Source organism: Furipterus horrens, unplaced genomic scaffold, assembly GCF_987537825.1.
Source record: "Furipterus horrens unplaced genomic scaffold, mFurHor1.1.pri manual_scaffold_6, whole genome shotgun sequence".
In the NCBI taxonomy this organism is placed as follows: domain Eukaryota; kingdom Metazoa; phylum Chordata; class Mammalia; order Chiroptera; family Furipteridae; genus Furipterus; species Furipterus horrens.
In genome coordinates this window covers 161,537,067-161,555,943 of record NW_028327176.1, presented here as the reverse complement: position 1 = coordinate 161,555,943, position 18,877 = coordinate 161,537,067, and the positions used below count along the sequence as shown (strand labels likewise).

General features: G+C 40.6%; 1 protein-coding gene and 1 pseudogene across 1 annotated transcript in view; both read right to left on the bottom strand.

The window, feature by feature from the left end:
* NKAIN2 (sodium/potassium transporting ATPase interacting 2) overlaps nt 1-18,877 on the bottom strand; it is a 946,372-nt gene that overhangs the window by 262,374 nt on the left and 665,121 nt on the right. The gene's annotated exons all lie outside the window — the stretch shown is intronic.
* On the bottom strand, nt 16,808-16,968 carry LOC150007713 (U2 spliceosomal RNA; annotated as a pseudogene).

The window sequence follows — 18,877 nt, the reverse complement described above, 5'->3', positions numbered from 1 at the left end:
CTGCAGACTGAAAGTTTGCGAGTTCAATTCCCAGTCTGGGGCGCACGCATGGGTTGTAGGCCAGGTTCCAAGTTAGAGGTGTAAGAAATGCAACCCTTAACCGTTCTCTCACACATCATGTTTCTCTTGCTCTCTTTCTCCCTCTTCTCCCCTCTCTCTAAAAGTAAGTAAAATATTTTTTAAAAGCCACCATAAACAAGTGAGTCATATGGGAGAGAGAAAAACAGAGAGATTAGAAGTACAAGAAGCAGCTGAAATATCTAGTGAGATTAGTATTGGGAAAGGATCACTAAGTATGATATATTTTCAGTTTCTGTTAGTCATTAGGAAACTAGACTTAAGGTGGCTCACTGAAGAGGGTAAAAATGATTTTAAGCATAGGAAAACGTATATACATACATTGAGACACATACATGTACACATATTTATAAATAATTAATTTGCTAAAAAAGAGAACTATAGCTCTGTGCATGTGTAGCTTTTAGTATGGTGACATACAGTCTCCATAATTCTTCTTTTATAACTGAAAATTTTCAGGAGACAACTTGGCTCATGTACAAAGTATTTTGCCTGGAGTTGATTTTCATGTTATAAGGAGAAAATCACATCATTAATTACTCATAAGCATAATTAATCCTTTTTATTTGTAATCCAAAATGTACTGTATTGCAAAAGAAAAGAATTGTACTTACAAAAGAAAAGATGCAAAGCATATAACACAGGAAATTGTGAGCACCTAGCACAGTGACACCATTATATAGGTATGTATTAATTACATACTATATTCCAGGTACTGCACTAAATACTAGGGTAAGTAAAAATGGAGTATGAGGGAGATGAATATGAATCAATAATTAAAATACAATGTGATGACTAAAGAATAAAAACCAAATGATCTTCTCAATAAATGCAGAAAAAGGAATTTGACAAAATTTACATCCTTCATAAAAATAATTCACTGCAAACTAGAAATAGAAGAAAAATTCCTTAAACTAATAAAGAATATCTAGTAAAAACCTACAGCCAACATCATACTTAAAGATAAAACACTACCTGTTTTTCTCTTAAGAAGAACAAGAGAAGGATGAGATCAGCAAAAAGGCAAGTATGTCTGCTCTCATCACTCCTGCTTGACAGTGTAATAGTGTTCCTAGCCAGTGTAATAAGGCAAGATAAACAAATAAAAGTTATAGAGATTGGAAATAAAGTAAAACTCAATTTGCAGACTCCATTATTTGTCTATATGGAAATCCTCAAAAAGGCTACTACAGATAAACAAGTAGTTGAGCAAGAACCTAGAACACAAATTCAATATTAAAAAAATCAACTTTTTTCTATATGCTAGTAATGAAAAATTGGAAATTGAATATTAAAGAGTCTGGGGTTAAAGAATCCATGTATCTCTCCTGAGAACTTGAAATAATTTTGATATAATCAAATCAATAAAAGTGCATCTTCATAGATCAGACTATGTAATTTCCAGCTTCCTTTTATATATAAATATGATAAGCGACAGGAATTGGAACAGGAAGAAATTTCCATTTATGTAAGTAATGAATAAAAATTAGGAGAGATGAAGTGACTTAGCAAACCCACAAAACTAGTGCCAGAACCTAGACTATAATTGTGTCTCTTTTGAGCCTCTCTTATTTGAAATATTTCCCCTGATTATGGTCCTTGTTAATGTTAGCCAATATTCTGATGCACAAGTGAAGTGTAAAATATTTTAAATCTTCTCCACTGTAATCCTTTAAAAGTAATTGTGAAAGTGGTTATTAGCATGATAAAAGTCTTGCAATTAAAAATAAAACCTTCCGTGTTATAAATGTTAAACAACTTTATAATTACTAGATATTATTAATAGTCTACTCATAATTTAAAAGAAAATTCTCTGTGCAGTGTCTTTTCAGGGCCTCTCAAAAGTCAATGTAAGCAAATTTATCTTTCACTGAATACAAACAACATTAGATGAAACATTTTAGTCAAGGATGACATTAACAAGATCACAAGCATCACTGAGAAAAAAACATATAAACAAAAATGAGAAAGGGCTCACTCTACCTTTTAGCCTCTTTTTCTATTCCTTCCTAGAAACAAAATTGTACATTTTGAGAATACACAAGGAAGCTTCTTTTTTTTGCTGGACTTTCTGTTTTTTTTTTCTGTCTGGCTAGACGGGTTAACTAGTAATTAAAAGCCTAAATCCTAAAGCCCAGGCAGGCTTGCCTCTGTGATCTTGCTTAAACATTCTATCTAGCCTCAGTTTTCTCATCCCTAAAATGTGTAGTAATAGTTACTCCAGTAGAATGTTTGTATGGATTAAATGAATTCATTTCCTTTAAGAACTTGGTCTAGTATTGAGTATATGAGGTCTGTCCAGAAAAAGTCCAACCACTGTTATTATAATGAGAATGGTTTGTTTGATGATGTCAATGTAATCTGGCAGCCAAGGAGATGGGACTGGAATGTACATGTGTGAACAATGACAACTTCATTGTGTTAGTCAGTAGGAGTAGTAGATGCTGTTGAGTGAGCATGTGTACTGTGTGGACCTCACATTCAAAATGACTGAGTGGGGAGAGCAACTAACCTTCATCAAATTTTGCATTAAGCTTGAACATTCATCCATGGAAACTATCTGGATGATTCAGAAGTCTGCAGCTATGGACAACTGGTGACTGGCAGTTTCATTATGACAATGTGCCCACTCATGCATCACATCTCTTTTGTGCAGAGTATTTTGGTGAAACATCAAATTACCCAGGTGACTCAGCCCCTTACAGTCTAGATTTGGTGCCCTCCAATTTCTGGCTTTTCCCCAAATTAAAATAATATTCAAAAGGGAAGAAATTTCAGGTCATTAATGAGATTCAGGAAAATACAAGGAACAGCTGATGGTGAATGGGAGAACTGTGTAAGATCTCAAGCTGCCTACTTTGAAGAGGGCTGAGGAATCATTGTCCTATTACCTTTTTTCTTGTATCTTGTGTCTTCTTCAATAAATGTCTCTATGTTTCATATTACATGGCTGGATACCTTCTGGGAAGACCTGGTATATTAAAAGCTCAAAATATTTCATATATTATTTATCCTCTTTTGATGACCTCATATAAGTGTTAGGATATGTAAATATAAAGGTATAAATGTAGATCTATTCTCATATGTCTTTGTGAACTTAATTTCTCACTTTAAAATCTGCTGCTTAAGTTTCTTTCAAATCCCTAAACACTGTATGGAATTCACCCTATGTATAGGCACTTATTAATTCTTCAACATTGTAGTCATTCTTAATTTAAATCAGACTCTGCAAACTTTCATTAAGCTTCAAACTCTTCAGGGATGATTGTCTTCCTTATTCATCCACCAAAAAAATGTACAATTACTCTTATATTTTCATTGGTTCTTTTCCATACCTATTTTTGGTCTGGTTCTGCTTCTCTTATATTCTTATTTTTGCTTGCTTTCTTTTCTTTGTTGTGTTTAGTTTGTTTATTTTTGATGGTTTGTTTTTGCCCCATTTCTAGCTTTCAAAAAATTGTATTAGTTTTCTGATTTTGTTTCACTGATCTCACATCAAGTACACCCTGATGTATTTCCCAGCTTGATTTCCAGTGTGCCCACATTTGTCTTCATAACCTCTTCTGCTCATTTCCTAATTCTAGCCTGAGTCTTCTGTTTACTCTTGGTGAAAAAAGAATTCACTTTCTTTTAGGATTTTCTATATTTGTTAAATAAATAGTGTTCTACAAAGAACATGTTCTAAAGTACCTAAGATCATAAAGATGTACATATCATTATATCTATCAAGTCAAGTGATAATCTCTCAATGTCCCCTTGGTCTTTTTCCTCCGCCTTCAGATGGATCAATACTGTCAAGATGATCAGTGGCTTGCTTAACACTGCTGGGGATAACCTCAGTTTTATTTACATTAGACTCTAAAGTACAGAGCTTCTTTTTTCCTTTCTTTTCTTTTTTTACTGGAGTCTGTATTGACCACTATAGTAATGATCTAAGCTTTATGATTCTTATATTGCCAATGATATAAATATGGTCAGCTCAACAAAACATGCACAGATAATTTTTGTCTGCTTTCACAGAGAGTGTAATAAATGTAGTATAGTAAAATAAATGGCTGCTAAAAAATCTTTCACAACATAATAACTTTTTGTAAAGAAAAAATCTAAACTGTGTATTTTAGATATTCATTGAAAATCTAAAGTAAAATTTGTCTGAGTGTATTTGTCTCTATATTCCTTTTTTAATATATTTAACAATGTAAAAATGTGGTTGATCAAACAAGGAGGTTTAAATTATTTCAACTCAAGCATTGGTTGCATCTCCTGGAAAGTCTTATGTAAAATAAAAAATAAATGGAAGATAGTAATTATTAGAATTATCTCTCTTGTAAATACAACAAAAAATAATAAATCAGAGTTACTGTAACATGTTGTATTTAAGATCCAGAATAAAATTCCATATGATTATTTATCCATCTGAATATTTGCTTTTTAGAACTTCACAATTACATAACCTCTTTGGGTAAACACTGCAAAGTAAGTTAAGGTTGTCCAGGAAACAAAGGACAGGATGACTGAGGGGAAGGGGTTTGGCCTAGCCTTGCTCATCCCATGTGCTTTGCCACCAGCAAGTCTGCCTCAAAGCTTTAATGACGTAACTATTTAGCTCCATTGAAGAACATTACTATGGAAGTCATCACTTGGAGTGTTTTGGGGATAAATCTAGGAAACAAAAAAATAAGTCAGTTCTAAAAATAAAGATCAGAATTTTCTATACATGAGACTTGGAGCTCATCATTTACTCTATCAAAATGTAAAAACAGCTATAAATTAAACTATTCTTCCTCCATAAAAATGATCTTATATTATTGCTCCCTCTTTAGTTTTGTAGCGACTCCCTAAAGGACAACTTTTAATTACTGAATCTATAACAAGACTTACTCTGAATGTTGGTTGCATCACCTGTGATTTCTATGAATTTCAGTTGAACTTAAAGGCTTTAACATATAATTACCACAAAAATTCAGTGTGAAAAACTAATCACAATAGGCCTCCCAATGATACATCTGAAACCAAGAGTGGGAGCTGTTCTTAGAGTACAGTATTCCCTTACTTATCACGGGTATTATGTTCTAGACCCCCTCCCCCCACGATAGGTGAAAATCTGCAAACTGGGAACCTTACATTTATTTTAGTATTTATATATATTTTAAGGCTTTATAAACCCTTCCCACACACTTATAAACCATTCCTAGTCCCTTATTAACCTTTCCCACTGCCTTATTAACCGTTCCCACACTTTTATAAATACTACTTATGTTCTTAAACATATTCTACACTCTAACACCTACATAACTTTAACAACATATGTATACAGTACTGCAAAATCCCGCGATATAGCGAAAAGTTCGCGATAACTAAATATATTAAAAAAAATTTTGCGATACAGTGAGGCCACGATAAGTTAACTGCGATATAGAGAGGGACTACTGTACATGTCAAGTAACTCTAATACAGATTGTATCTTCTGTGCTGGCCGTCGTCGTCGTCGTCGGCAGCCGTCCGTCTCGAGAGACGATGGCGTAGCTTCCTGAGAGTCTATCTGCACCGCCGAGAATGGCTGTGCAGTCCGATTCGGGAGTGACAATCCCTGCCACACTTGGTACAGGCGAAGGCAGATGGCCGTTGTTGCTGCTGCTGACGCTGCTTCCGCCTCGATCTTTTCTGGACCGCCTCCTCGTTGCGCGCAGCCTCTGCACGTGACGTACCTTGCCTGACCGCGAGCCTCCAGGCTAGGCGGTCGTCTGCTTGAACTTCCCATGTGTTGAGATTGATGGAGCATTGTGTCATGTCCTTTTTGCAGATGTCTTTGAACCGCAGTTTTGGGCGCCCTGTCATCCTCTTGCCTTCTGCTAGCTCGCCGTAGAGGAGGTCTTTGGGAATACGGCCTGCATCCATTCTTTTGACATGGCCGAGCCACCTGAGGCGTCTCTCGCTAAGAACTGCATGCAAACTGCTCATATTGGCTCGCTTCAGCACCTCGGTGTTGGGGACCTTATCCTGCCAGGCGACATGCAGGACGCGTCGCAGGCACCTCATGTGGAAGCTGTTGAGTTTCCTTTCGTGCCTTGCGTAGGTGGTCCACGTCTCGCTGTCATAGAGGAGAGTGCTGAGTACGCAGGCTTGGTAGATGCGCAGTCTGGTTTTCTCAGTGAGGCTGGAATTGTTCCACGCTCGCCGGTTCAGTCTGGCCATAACTGTGGCTGCCCTGGCGATTCTCCGGTTGACCTCCAAGTCGACTGACAGAGAGCTCGAGATGGTGGACCCGAGGTAAGTGAAGTCGTTGACAACCTCCAGGGTGTATCCGTCGATGGTGATGCATGGGGGAGTCCCCGTGCCTTGAGCCATAACATTCGTCTTCGTCAGGCTGATGGCTAGTCCGAACTCCTTGCATGCGTGGGAAAGGCAAGTGACTAGCTGCTGGAGTCCCTCTTCGGAGTGTGATGTCAAGGCTGCGTCGTCGGCGAAGAGCATCTCACGGATGAGCACCTCTTTGACTTTGGTCTTGGCTCGTAGACGGGCCAGGTTGTAGAGCTTGCCATCGGATCTGGTGTGAATGAAGACACCCTCGCTGCAGTCCTTAAAGGCGTATTGGAGGAGCATGGAGAAGAAGATTCCGAACAGCGTAGGCGCGAGGACGCAGCCCTGCTTTACTCCGCTGCTGACTGGGAAGGCCTCAGAGGTTGCGCCGTTGTAGGACACCGTGCTGTGCATGTTGTCGTGAAAGGACATGACCACAGCAAGCAGATGTGGTGGACAGCCAATCTTCCATAGCAAGCTGAAGAGTCCGCTTCGACTGACCAGATCAAATGCCTTCGTGAGGTCGATAAAGGCAAGGTAGAGTGGTTTATGCTGCTCGTGACACTTCTCCTGCAGCTGGCGTAGGGAGAAGATCATGTCCACTGTTGATCGGCCAGCTCTGAAGCCACACTGGGACTCTGGGTAGACGCGGGAAGCAAGGGTCTGCAGGCGGGCAAGAGCGACCCGGGCGAATACTTTGCCGACGACGCTGAGGAGAGAGATGCCCCGGTAGTTGTTGCAGTCGCTGCGGTCTCCTTTGTTCTTGTACATGGTGATAATGTTGGCGTCTCTCATATCCTGGGGGATGTAACCCTCCTTCCAGCAGAGACAGAGTAGATGGTGGAGCGGCTGTAGCAGGACTGGTTTCCCGCTCTTTAGGATTTCTGGAGGGATTCCGTCGCTTCCTGGTGCTTTCCCGCAAGCAAGGCGGTCGATGGCTTTGCCGAGCTCTGCCGCAGTAGGTGGAGTGTCTAGCTCCTCCATGACTGGTAGGTCTGGGATGGCTTTAAGAGCAGTGTCTGTTACGGTGTTCTTCGTCGCGTACAGCTCGAGGTAGTGCTCGGTCCACCGCCGCATTTGCTGTTCCTGGTCAGTGATGACCTCACCTGTCTTGGACTTAAGGGGGGCGATCTTGGAGGGGATTGGGCCTGTTGCCTTCTTGATACCCTCATACATTCCTCGTGCGTTGCCTATATCGGCGGCTTCCTGAATGCTTCTGCACAGGTTTAGCCAATAGGTGTTGGCACAGTGGCGGGCGGTCTTCTGGACTTTGTTCCTGGCAGCCCGTAGAGCTTGAAGTGTACTGGGAGTGGGCGTGACCTTGTAAGCCAGTAGGGCCTTCCTCTTAGCCTCGATCACGGGTTCCATTTCTTCCCAGTGAGCCTCGTACCAGTCAGCGTTCTTCCGCTCTTTCTTCCCGTAAGCAATAATGGCGGAGTTGTATATGGCGTCGCGGAGACGTGGCCAATTGGATTCGATAATGTCATCTGCCGCCACTCCCTCGCCGAGTGCATCTTCCATCTTGTTGATGAATTAATTGCTGGGTCTTAACTGGGTTGCTGGCACAACTGGTGTTGATGCGTGGGCGACCCTTCATCTTGGAGTGGTGCAACCTCTTCGGCATTATGCGCACCTTGCTTACCACGAGGGCATGGTCCGTGTCGCAGTCTGCACTGTGGTAGCTGCGGGTGAGGAGGGTGCTGCCAATATCCGTTCTTCTGGTGATGACGAGGTCAAGCTGGTGCCAATGGCGGGAGCGGGGGTGCCTCCATGACACCTGGTGGATCTCTTTGCACTTGAAGAATGTGTTTGTCACGCACAGGCCGTGGTGACACAAAAGCTCAAGCAGTCGCTGACCATTCTCATTGATCTTTCCTCTCCCAAAGTTTCCAAGGCAGGTGGGCCAGGCCATGTGGTCGGCTCCTACTCTTGCGTTGAAGTCTCCAAGGAGATAGAGAGCGTTACTTCTGGGAATCTTGGATAACGCTTCGTCCAGTGCATGGTAGAACTGTTCTTTCTCTTCGGTGGTGGCGCAGAGGGTTGGGGCATACATGCTAAGAATGCTGACTGGGCCGAAAGTTGTTGACAATCGGAGGGTAAGTAATCTCTCTGTGCCTCCTGTGGGTGGCTCTATGGAGTTAACAAGCGTGTTCTTCACAGCGAACCCAACACCGTGCTGTCTTGGTTGGTCCGGAGACTTCCCTTGCCAGTAGAAGGTGTAGTTGGTTTCTCTGATAGTTCCATTGTCGGCCAACCGGGTCTCCTGTAGAGCCGCAATGTCGATGTTTAGTGCCAGTTCCCTATCGATGACAGCGGTTTTCCTGGCACCCTTGATCCACGGAAGGTCTGCAGTAAGTCCGGGGCACATGGTCCTGATGTTCCAGCTAGCGAGGCGAAGAGCCGGAGGCTTCTTTCTTGTTGTTTGCTTGGAATTAACTGGTGCGGGTGTTTTGTGGCCCACTTTTCGAGAGGCGCCTCTCTGATCCCCATGCACCCAGTGGGGCAGGCGAGCCATGGCGAGACGGTAGCTGTCCAGTGAGGTGCGATGACCTCTCCCACCGTCAGAGGAGACCCCTGGCGCTCGTTTCCTTCGCCAATCGGATGAGCTTATAACCGGTATCTGTCTCCTCCCGTGTTGAGTCGACATCTTGCGATGACGCTGGAGTGTCCTCTCCAGTGAAACTGAAGCTACAGAGCCTGGGCAGGGTGATATGGAGGGTCTGCTGTTGCCCATGCAGCAGACCCCCCCTCTCTTCGCAGCTGAAGGGTCTAAGGGAAAGACAAAGTCAATACAGCTTGGCTTCAGGTGCGCCGCAGGAGTTGCCGGTGTTGACTACAACGTCAAACCGCCTTAGGGACTCCGGCTCCGGATTTTCTGTTGGGGTTTACTCCCTTAGCCTTTCCCCTGAAGAGGTATGCCTCAAGGCAGCGGAGGTTTTTTGGAGTCAGAGTTTTCCTTCTCTGTGCTGGCAAAATCTAGCAAAATGCCCCTCACAAACTAGAATCAATATATGTCTGATGTTTGTGGGATTAATTAATTAAGTTTTGTTTGAAGATTTTTTAATTTGTTTGTTTATTTATTTTTAGAGAGAGGGGAAAGGAGAAAGAGAGGGAGAGAAACATCACTGTGTGGTTGCCTCTCACTCGCGCCCCCAACTGGGGACCTGACAAGCAACCTAGTCATGTGCCCTGACTGGGAATCGAACCAGCGACACTTGGCTCGCAGGCCGACGCTCAATCCACTAAGCCACAGCAGCCAGGGCTTTGCAGATGTTTTTATGTACGCAACGTTTAAAAAAATTGGTTTAAGCCGAAGAGTAAAACACATGCAACTATGAGATTCTAGTCAAAAACTGCATTAACTTGATGTAAGGTGATTTGGTTTGAACTTTGTAATGAGCAAAGGAAAAGAACATTTGGGGCTCAGTGCAATTGTGCTACAGGTGATACAGGTCTCATTAGGTTGCACAGCAGTGTGTGTGACTAAAACAGACACAGAGACACAAATACACACAACCTTGGGATGCTGATGAATATAAATGTGTTTGGTGAAAGGCAAAGGTAAATGACTGCCAACTTACTGTCTCTGACAACACAGTAATAACCATGTGAACTTTGTGATTTCATAGTTCTCCATGGAAACTGAACAGAAATGAATATCCAAAGACAGGAATTAATCATTAGCTTAAAACATCTATTTGCATGGAACAGGTTGATAGATGAGAGTGGAGAAGTCCAGCATGACTAGGGAAGAAGTACTTTTTTTCATTACTGTAAAGAGAAAACCAAATCCTCTAAAATTTTGTTGTCCAGTATTTCATGAAGCATACATATTGCCTGATATGTTCTTCTCTTATATAATTGAAATTCCTTCACGTTTTTTTGTTTTTCATTCAACCATGGCCAATGTATTATAGTATTATATTAGGTTTCCCTATGAGACTTTCCATAACCACCATGTTTAAAATTATTATTCCTATGCCCACATAATCAACTTCCCTTACTCTGTTCCTTCTTTTTAAATATCACTTACCATAGTCCATACTTTGTAGCATACTATATACTGTCAAGTATATTGTTTATTGTTTGCACTTGGCTCATTAGAATTAAGATCACTCAAAGTAAGATTTTTGGATGTTTTGTTTCCTGATGGGTTCAAAGTACCTTGAACAGTACCTAGAATGTAGTAGAACCACAATGAAAAATTTTGCAGTAATTGGAACTAATCATTACATAATTATGGAAACTACTATGACTCCCAAGGAATTGCCATGTAAATATTTAAGTGTCATGATTGAATCCTGAAGACTCAAAGAAATCATTCTGTGATGGCTGAAAGTGAAGCAGGAAACAATTAGTGGTTGGAAAATAGGAACAGATGAATAAGAAGAAAGTGAAGAAAAGGAAAAGTAGAAATGTCTTGAAGAAAAGAGAACATTTTAATTAGAGGCTTTAAGGTTTTGATATACTTCAATATGATGTGAATAATGATCCTACATTGTGACCTTTAATCTGCCTGAAATATCTATGCTACTCAGTCACTGCAGCATAAAATTTTTTAAAATGTCTTTCTTTCTAGACGGAAGTCTCAAAAATGCTATACAACCCAAGAATAAAGTTTGATATATTTAAAAAATGTATTTCCCTTAGGTTTTTTTTCTCTATCAAAACTGTTTTCTTTGCCAGCTCCCTTAGACTCTTAGTGGGAAAAGTTTGTGAACCACTTCCAGATGCAGTATTTTCAACCTTGACTGCAGATCAGAATGATCCGGCAAGCTTCTAAAAGTGCCCAACAAATTAAATGAGAAATCTGAAAACATACTTGCCAGTGATACTTCAGACAAGGGTTTGATCTCCAAAATACATAAAGAACACTTATGACTCAACACCAGGAAGAAAAACAATCCAATTAAAAAAATGGGGAAAGGACCTGAACAGACACTTCTCCAAGGAGGGCATATAGAGGGCCCATAGGCATATGAAAAGATGCTCAACATCACTAGCCATCAGAGAGATGCAAATTAAAACCACAATGAGATACCACCTCACACTGGTCAGAATGGCCATCATCAACAAATCAACCATCAACAAGTGTTGACAAGGATGTGGAGAAAAGGGAACCCTAATATACTGTTGGTGGGAATGCAGACTGGTGCAGCCACTATGGAAAACAGTATGGAATTTCTAAATAATAACTAAAAATAGGACTGTCTCTTGATCCAGTGGTCCCACTGCTTGGATTATACCTGAAGAATCCTGAAACCCCAATTCAAAAGAACCTATGCACCACTATGTTCATAGCAGTGCTATTTACAGTAGCCAAGCACTGGAAACAGCCTAAGTGCCCATCTGTAGATGAGTGGATCAAAAAAACTGCCGTACATTTACATGATGGAATACTATACAGCAGAAAGAAAGAAGGAACTCTTACCCTTTCTGGCAGCATGGATGGGAATGGAGAGTATTATGCTAAATGAAATAACCCAGCTGGTGAAAGACAAATACCATATGATCTCACCTATAAGTGGAACCCAATGAAAAGAACAAACAAATGAGCAAAATAGAAACAAAGACATGGAAATAAGGAACATCCTGACAGTGACCATAGAGGAAAGGGAAGGGGGAAAGTGGAGGAAAGAAGGGTTTGGGTTTAGTTAAGGAACAAATATAAAGGACCCATGGACATGGATAACAGGGTAGGGACTGACTGTGGGAATAGTGGGGGAGGGTGTGCAGCGCAAGGGAGAGCAACAGGGAAAAAATTGGGACAACTGTAATTGAGCAAAAAAAAAAATAATAATAATAAAAAAAATAAAAAAAAGAAAGCTAAAAACATTGAATAATCTGGTGGTAAGGTCCAGGCATGGCTGTTTTTTCTAAGCCTCTGAGGTGATTCCAATACCTCTATTTACTGACTTATTGCATGAATGTTTGTAAATCCTTGAAACTCCATTTGCTGGAGAATCTTCTGAGCCTGGAGGCTAACTAACCTGCCATCTCCCCCAAACTAAGGCTATAAAAGGAAATACTAGCAGTGTGTCTCTAACTTGAACAGACCTTAGAATCACCTGGACCTCTTATTAAAATGTGAATTCCTGTGCCTCACATATGAAGATTCTGATTCAATAGGTCTAGGGTGGAGCCTGAAAATTTTCTTTGTAATGAGGTTATTCATCTGCAAATGGAATACTATTCAGAGAAAGACAAATACCATATGATTTCACTCATATGTGAAATCTAATGAAGAAACTGAACTAACAAGGAAAATAAAGACAGACTCATAGAGAGCAAGATGACAGCTAAGGGGTGTGGTTAGGGGGTGGAGGGACTGAACATAAAGGAAAAGGGACTCATAGACATGGACATCAGTGTAAGGATTATGGTGGGGAATATAAAAGGACTAAATGGTAATAAAAAAGAATAAAATAAAAAATATTAAAAGCCATTGCCTTAGAAAAAGAACATTTTGGGATAGAGTTCATCAGGCCTTCTGGGGGTTAGTATCATATTTCCATGGCAACTTTCTTATTCTGGATCTCCACTGAATCTCAAGAACTGATATCTCAAAATTCTTGGTGACTCATATCTTCAGGGATGGCCCAGGTGATGAGTGCTTTGAAAGAAGCATAGGCTAGAACAGTCTTCAGTCCTCTGTGTGTAACCAAAATGTCAACAACATGCACATGTATGATATGCTTCAAACTTTTTATGATATATCTCTGATCACTCATCCTTTCTCTGTTTTGATAACATTTGGTTTATTAGGCACTTCACAAATACGACAAAGTATAGTTACTTGCCCTGACTTTTGCTAGAATTCACATTGCTTGGAACAGGGTCTGCCACATTCATCTTCAAAAATCCCACCTAACAGAATATCAAGCACACATTATAAGTCTACAGATTTTTTTATGGCAATATCCATAGTTCCTACATTTTATGTTATGATTCCATGTGGAAGCTGGTAAGGTAATAGAATATAGAACTAGCACTGGTTAAAACAAGAACTGTTTAATAAACTCAATAGCTTACCAAGTCAAAATTGTTTTTAGCTTTCTACACAACCCCCAGATTGGCCCTTTGTGATTCTATTTCTATTAAATATTTATTTAATTGCTTTTTTTTTTTTAACCCACATGAAGATATTTGAGGGAGTGGGACTTCCGGCCAAGATGGAGGCATAGACAGACATGCTGCACCTCCCTCCACAACTAAGAAAGAATACAGCTACCTCAAAACTAGAAACAACCAGAAGTTCCAGAAAATCGAACTGCATGGAAGTCCAGCAAACAAAGATATAAAGAAGAAATATTCATCCAGACAGGTAGGAGGGGCGGAGCCAGGGCGGAGAGGACGTGGTGTGGTGGCATCAGTGATGGCAGCAATGGAGGGCTGGCGGAAAGCACAGTCACACATTTTAAAAAGTCAAGAGGGACACTTGGGGAGCGTTCCCAGCTCCTCACTGGACCTCGCAGCTCATGATGTCAGCATGGGGAAAAATTGAGCCTCATTGCTCCTGACTGCGCAGACCAGTGGGGGTTAGGGTGGAGGTAGAAACAGCTGGTCTCACCAGAGTCCGCTTGTTTAAAGGGCCCCCACGGTCCTAGAACGTCTGGAGACCCACCCACTCTGGGAATGACGGCCAGGGCAGCAGCTAGTGGGGCACCAGTCTGGTGCAGAAGGGAGAGGTGCCTGGAAAAGGGGCGAGTACTGAACAGGTGGCGTTGTTCCCTCTCAGACCCCTCCCCCACATACAGTGCCACAGCATGGTGAAACAGATCACCCTGTACTGATGAATCTCTAAGGCTCTGCTCCTTATAACGTAACAGCAGTGACAGCTCTATCTGGGATGTGGAGGCAAACAAATACAGGAGCCTGTCAGAATGAGGAGAGAGAGAAGTATGGCCCAAAAGGGGGAATGGATCAAGATTCCAGTGGGAGAACTAAGCGACGAGGAGATAGCCAACCTAACAGATGCAGAATTCAAAACACTGGTGATTAAGATGCCCACAGGCTGGACACATATGCTTGAGTACAGCAAATGCATAAGAGAAGAAGTGAAGGCTATGCTAAGTGAAACGAAGGAAAATCCAATCAAAACCAATGGTGAAGGGAAGGAAACTGGAGTTCAAATCAATGATTTGGAACATAAGGAAGAAAAAAACAGTCAACCAGTGCAGAATGAGGGAGCAAGAATTGAAAAAAATGAGGAAAGCTTCCCAAATTTGTGAAGGAGATGGACAGACAGGTCCAGGAAGCACTGAGGGTCCTGGGCGAGCTGGACCCAGAGGGAACTGCACCAGGATGCATGATGACTGAGATGCCAAAGGTGAAAGATGAAGAGAGAGTCCTGGGGGCATCGCTTAGTCCTCCCACTGGAACCTTGAAATACAGGATTCTGACAGGATCCTGTATTTGTTTGCCTCCATGTCCCAGGTAGAGCAGTCTCTCCTGTTACATTGTAAGGGGCAGAGCCTTAGGCAGAGAGTTGCTTACAGGCGGGTGCCTATAGGACTATCAGCTGATTTCTTAGAGGACACTTTGCAGGCAGGAAGGGACTGGCAAGCAGTATTCAATGTGATGAAAGAAAACCTGCAACCAAGATTGCTCTATCCAGTAAAGCTATCATTTGGAATGGAAGGGCAGATGAAGTGCTTCTCAGACAAGGTGAAGCTAAAGGAGCTTATCATCACCAAGCCATTTTATATGAAATGTCAAAGGGATTTACTTAAGAACAAGAAGATCAAAACTATGAACACTAAAATGACAACAAACTCAGAACTGTCAACAACTGAATCTAAAAAATAAAAACAAAATTCAACTAAGCAAACCAGAATGGGAACAGAATCATAGGTTTGAGGATCATTTGGAGGGTTATCAGCTGGGAGTGGGGAGGCAGAGAAATGAGGAAATGGTGCAGGAACTAAGAAGCATAATCGGTTGGTACAAAATAGACAGGGTGGTGTTAAGAATAATATAGGAAAGGGTGAAGCCAAGGAACTTATATGCATGACCCACTGACTTGAACTAAGGGGGGTGGGATTCCTGGAGGGAAGGGGGATACTTGGCAGAGGGGAGCAAAGGGGAAAAAATGGGACTACTGTAACAACATAATCAATAAAATATACTTGAAAAAAGATATTTGATGGGGAGATGAAGTGGTTTGCCTAAATATATCATTGTGTGGTTCTATGTTCCCTGACCTGTATGAGATAACAGTTCTGTTTAACACTGGAATGGTCTTGAATAAAACCATTACTTCAAACAGAAAAAAAAAAGAAAGAAATCTCTCTTTGGCTAAGCAGCTCCCAGTGACACTGTTACTGTCGATAGTTAACGAGTTATTAATAAAATAATGGGAAGCAAAGGGAATTAGACATTGAGGAGGATAAGCCTGTTTGCTTCACCAGGAGGCTATAGCTTCACATTCCAGGGGACCACAGCATTTCTCTGCAAAGGAGGATAACATCCTCCCTTCCCCACTCCAGTGCTAGATCGTTGGGAGTTACAGGGGGAGGTGCTGGACCACAGAGCCCTATTATTCCAACTCAGGAGTGTAAACTTATCAAAAACCTGTGAAAACTTGGGAAGTTGATTGGTGGTTTTAAAAAAGCACCTGGTCCATCCCAAACCCAAGTTAATATATCCCAGGGGAACAAAGGAGCTCTTTCCCTCTCTTGCCCACCCAGTAACACACTTGCCCAACGGTCTGTGCACGCTTGTCTGGGAGCACGTGACCCTGAGGGTTTAGCAGCTACTGGGGCCTGCAGTAGACTGTGTGGGTTCCAAAAAAACTAAGCTTTCCTCTGAAGTAGAAACTCTGAACACTGGCTTTTGTTTTGGCCTTGCTGAGGACATAATTGTACTTTTGCCATGATGGGATGGAGGGAAATTGGGAATTGGAAACCCAGGGTCAGCCTTCCACACGAATAAACCTTGTTGCTGCACCATAATCTCCTGTGTGTGTGTCCTTGGAATGCTTTCCTCATTATCCCATGGAAGAGCATAATTTCCACAGAAGACATTATCAATAAAATAGCTCTTGATATAATATTGCCACTACATGGAAGTATATGCAAGGGTGAGGCTTTGTTACTTGCTATATATTTTTGCATTTGCCAAATTAGTCACTTTCTCACATAAGTATGTTGAAAAGAAAAATTCAGGAGAGGATTTTTGTCCAGTAAAAATTCTATATTTTTCCAATACTAGGATATGCAAATAACAATAACATGAGATCAATAACATTATACCTCTATAAATGTGAATCATTGTACATATAGTCATATATTTACAAATTTGCAAAGAATTGCAGTTTAATATTTTTCATAATTCTTTGGTTATTGACAAAAAGTTTATGTGGCCCCAATACCACAATAAAGAATCTCAATTCTGTTCCCCTAATCCATATTGCTCTTGTCTCCTGGAGGATGTTGCTGCCTTCGCAGGTGATGAGCCATGGCTGAGAAAACAGATTGATATTTTGCCAATTTTATCAATAGACTCAGGATGCCATAAATGTTTTCTTTTTTTTTTAGGATAACTTGAATTGTATTACACTTGATCTTAGCCAAAAGGCCGAGAAGCGATTGAATTGTATTAAACATCATAGATTTACAAGTCTGGAACTAGTGTTTATCTTGCACTGCTAACTAACTGTCCCTCCTACCAGTAACAACAGCATACAAACTGCAGTAAAATTCTTGAAGTGGCCTACCAACTTTCGTTGCTTTGTCGACAGCTCTCCCATGGATTTTTACCATTCTCTCCCCCAAATGAGACACAGACTATATTTTCTTTAGAGGTTGGATGCAGGTGGCTATGAACTGTGCTGCAGGGCTGCCAATCAGACAGGCCATATGGCAGCAGGCTGACTTCTCTGTGTTGAGTCCTGCACCTGTTACTCGCTGGAAGGATGCTCTTCTACTGTTTATGTTCTTAGAGCTATTTAAATTTTCTTCATGGCTGCTTCTCTGTGACTCACTATTGGCTGTCTGTTCTTTTTTTTTTTTTCTGACTACTTCCTAAAGTTCAGATAATTTAAGCAACTGGGAGTCATTCAATATACGTTTATGTGGGCCTCACCTCTCATCCATTTGCATTTCTTTTTAGTCTTAGTGGAATAGAAAGAACATGCATCCTTGCTTAAATTTTTCTCTGATCTGCCCACAAGAGACAGACTTTTGAAAAACTCATGAAAGAAAGGGGAGCCTGTTGGAGAGATGAAATAGGAGGATCATAACCCCATGATGTGTTTCAGGGCAATTCTGTTTCTTGTATAGCTGCAATATGTGGTATGATTTGAGGATGTTGTCAAATCTATATCCTTTCCATTATTCTCCAAAGGATGACTACAGTAATGGATCTGTATACAAAATGCTTTCATGTAGCTGTGTTAGCCAAGGGATCACCCAGTGCACATTTAAATTAAAGGAGAAATTGGCATACCTCATCTTTAGAGTAAATTCAAGAATAAATCAGTGGGGAGAGCAAAAAGAAATTATTTTCAAACTCTATGCTTTTTCATATATATGAATGGTTTTAAAAATACATTCAAAGAATTATTTCAGAGTCGGTGAGCCTTTTTGAGGGTTAGCAAAGGTGCATGGGTTAACATACCACATTTGTTAAATGAGGAAATTATTTTTCACCTTTACTTGAATTGAACTTGGCTGTTGGGATATGAGGGACAGAAACTTGGAAAAAGGGTACAGCAAGGTGAGATTTGGTGACCCAATTTCTTGCCTGTTGCATTTTTTGACAAGTAAATTAATTTAGTGGGATCTAGGAAGCACTGGAATCTAAATCACTAATCAACCCAAATATTTCCTCGATTGGAATGCTAATGCTTGAAATCTTTCAAGATTTACTCTTATTAAAGAACCACCTAGAAAGGTGATGACTCATTTATATATTATTTTGAATTGTTTTTAGTAATTTAGTTGTTGATATTATTATTAGTCTTGAATTATTTTTGTCAGATATTTTCTGAAAACAATTTTTACAGAAATAGTAGCTAAAGAAAATATAAATTCAGGTTTGACTGGGGAAGGTTTGGCTCTCTCCAAAAAGGAGAAATTGAGTGAAATACACACAAACTGGATGAAGGAAATTATTTTTTTTCTATTTTTAATTGCCTTGAGCTCTCATGTGTGAGCAATCTCTGTAAGAAGGTACAAAGTGACCTATGATTTTCTGTCCTATTTGAAGAAAAACATTCCAAACTCATGGCACAGTCAGCTCTCAGAACTGCTCTAAAGTAGAACTCATCATAATTTTAAAAGACTTAAGGTTAAAAAATGGCTTTAGCCTGTTTTTATTTGATCTAAAGCAGTGCTTATAATCTCTGAACTAAGATACTCAGTATATGTAATAAATATAAATTTGCAGGTTTTTGAAACCAATTTCTGGTCTGAAATTACCCATAAGTCAACTACATCTTTCTTTCTGAGTACTTATGATATGAAATTGGTGTCTGTTTTTTCAATCTTATCAATGC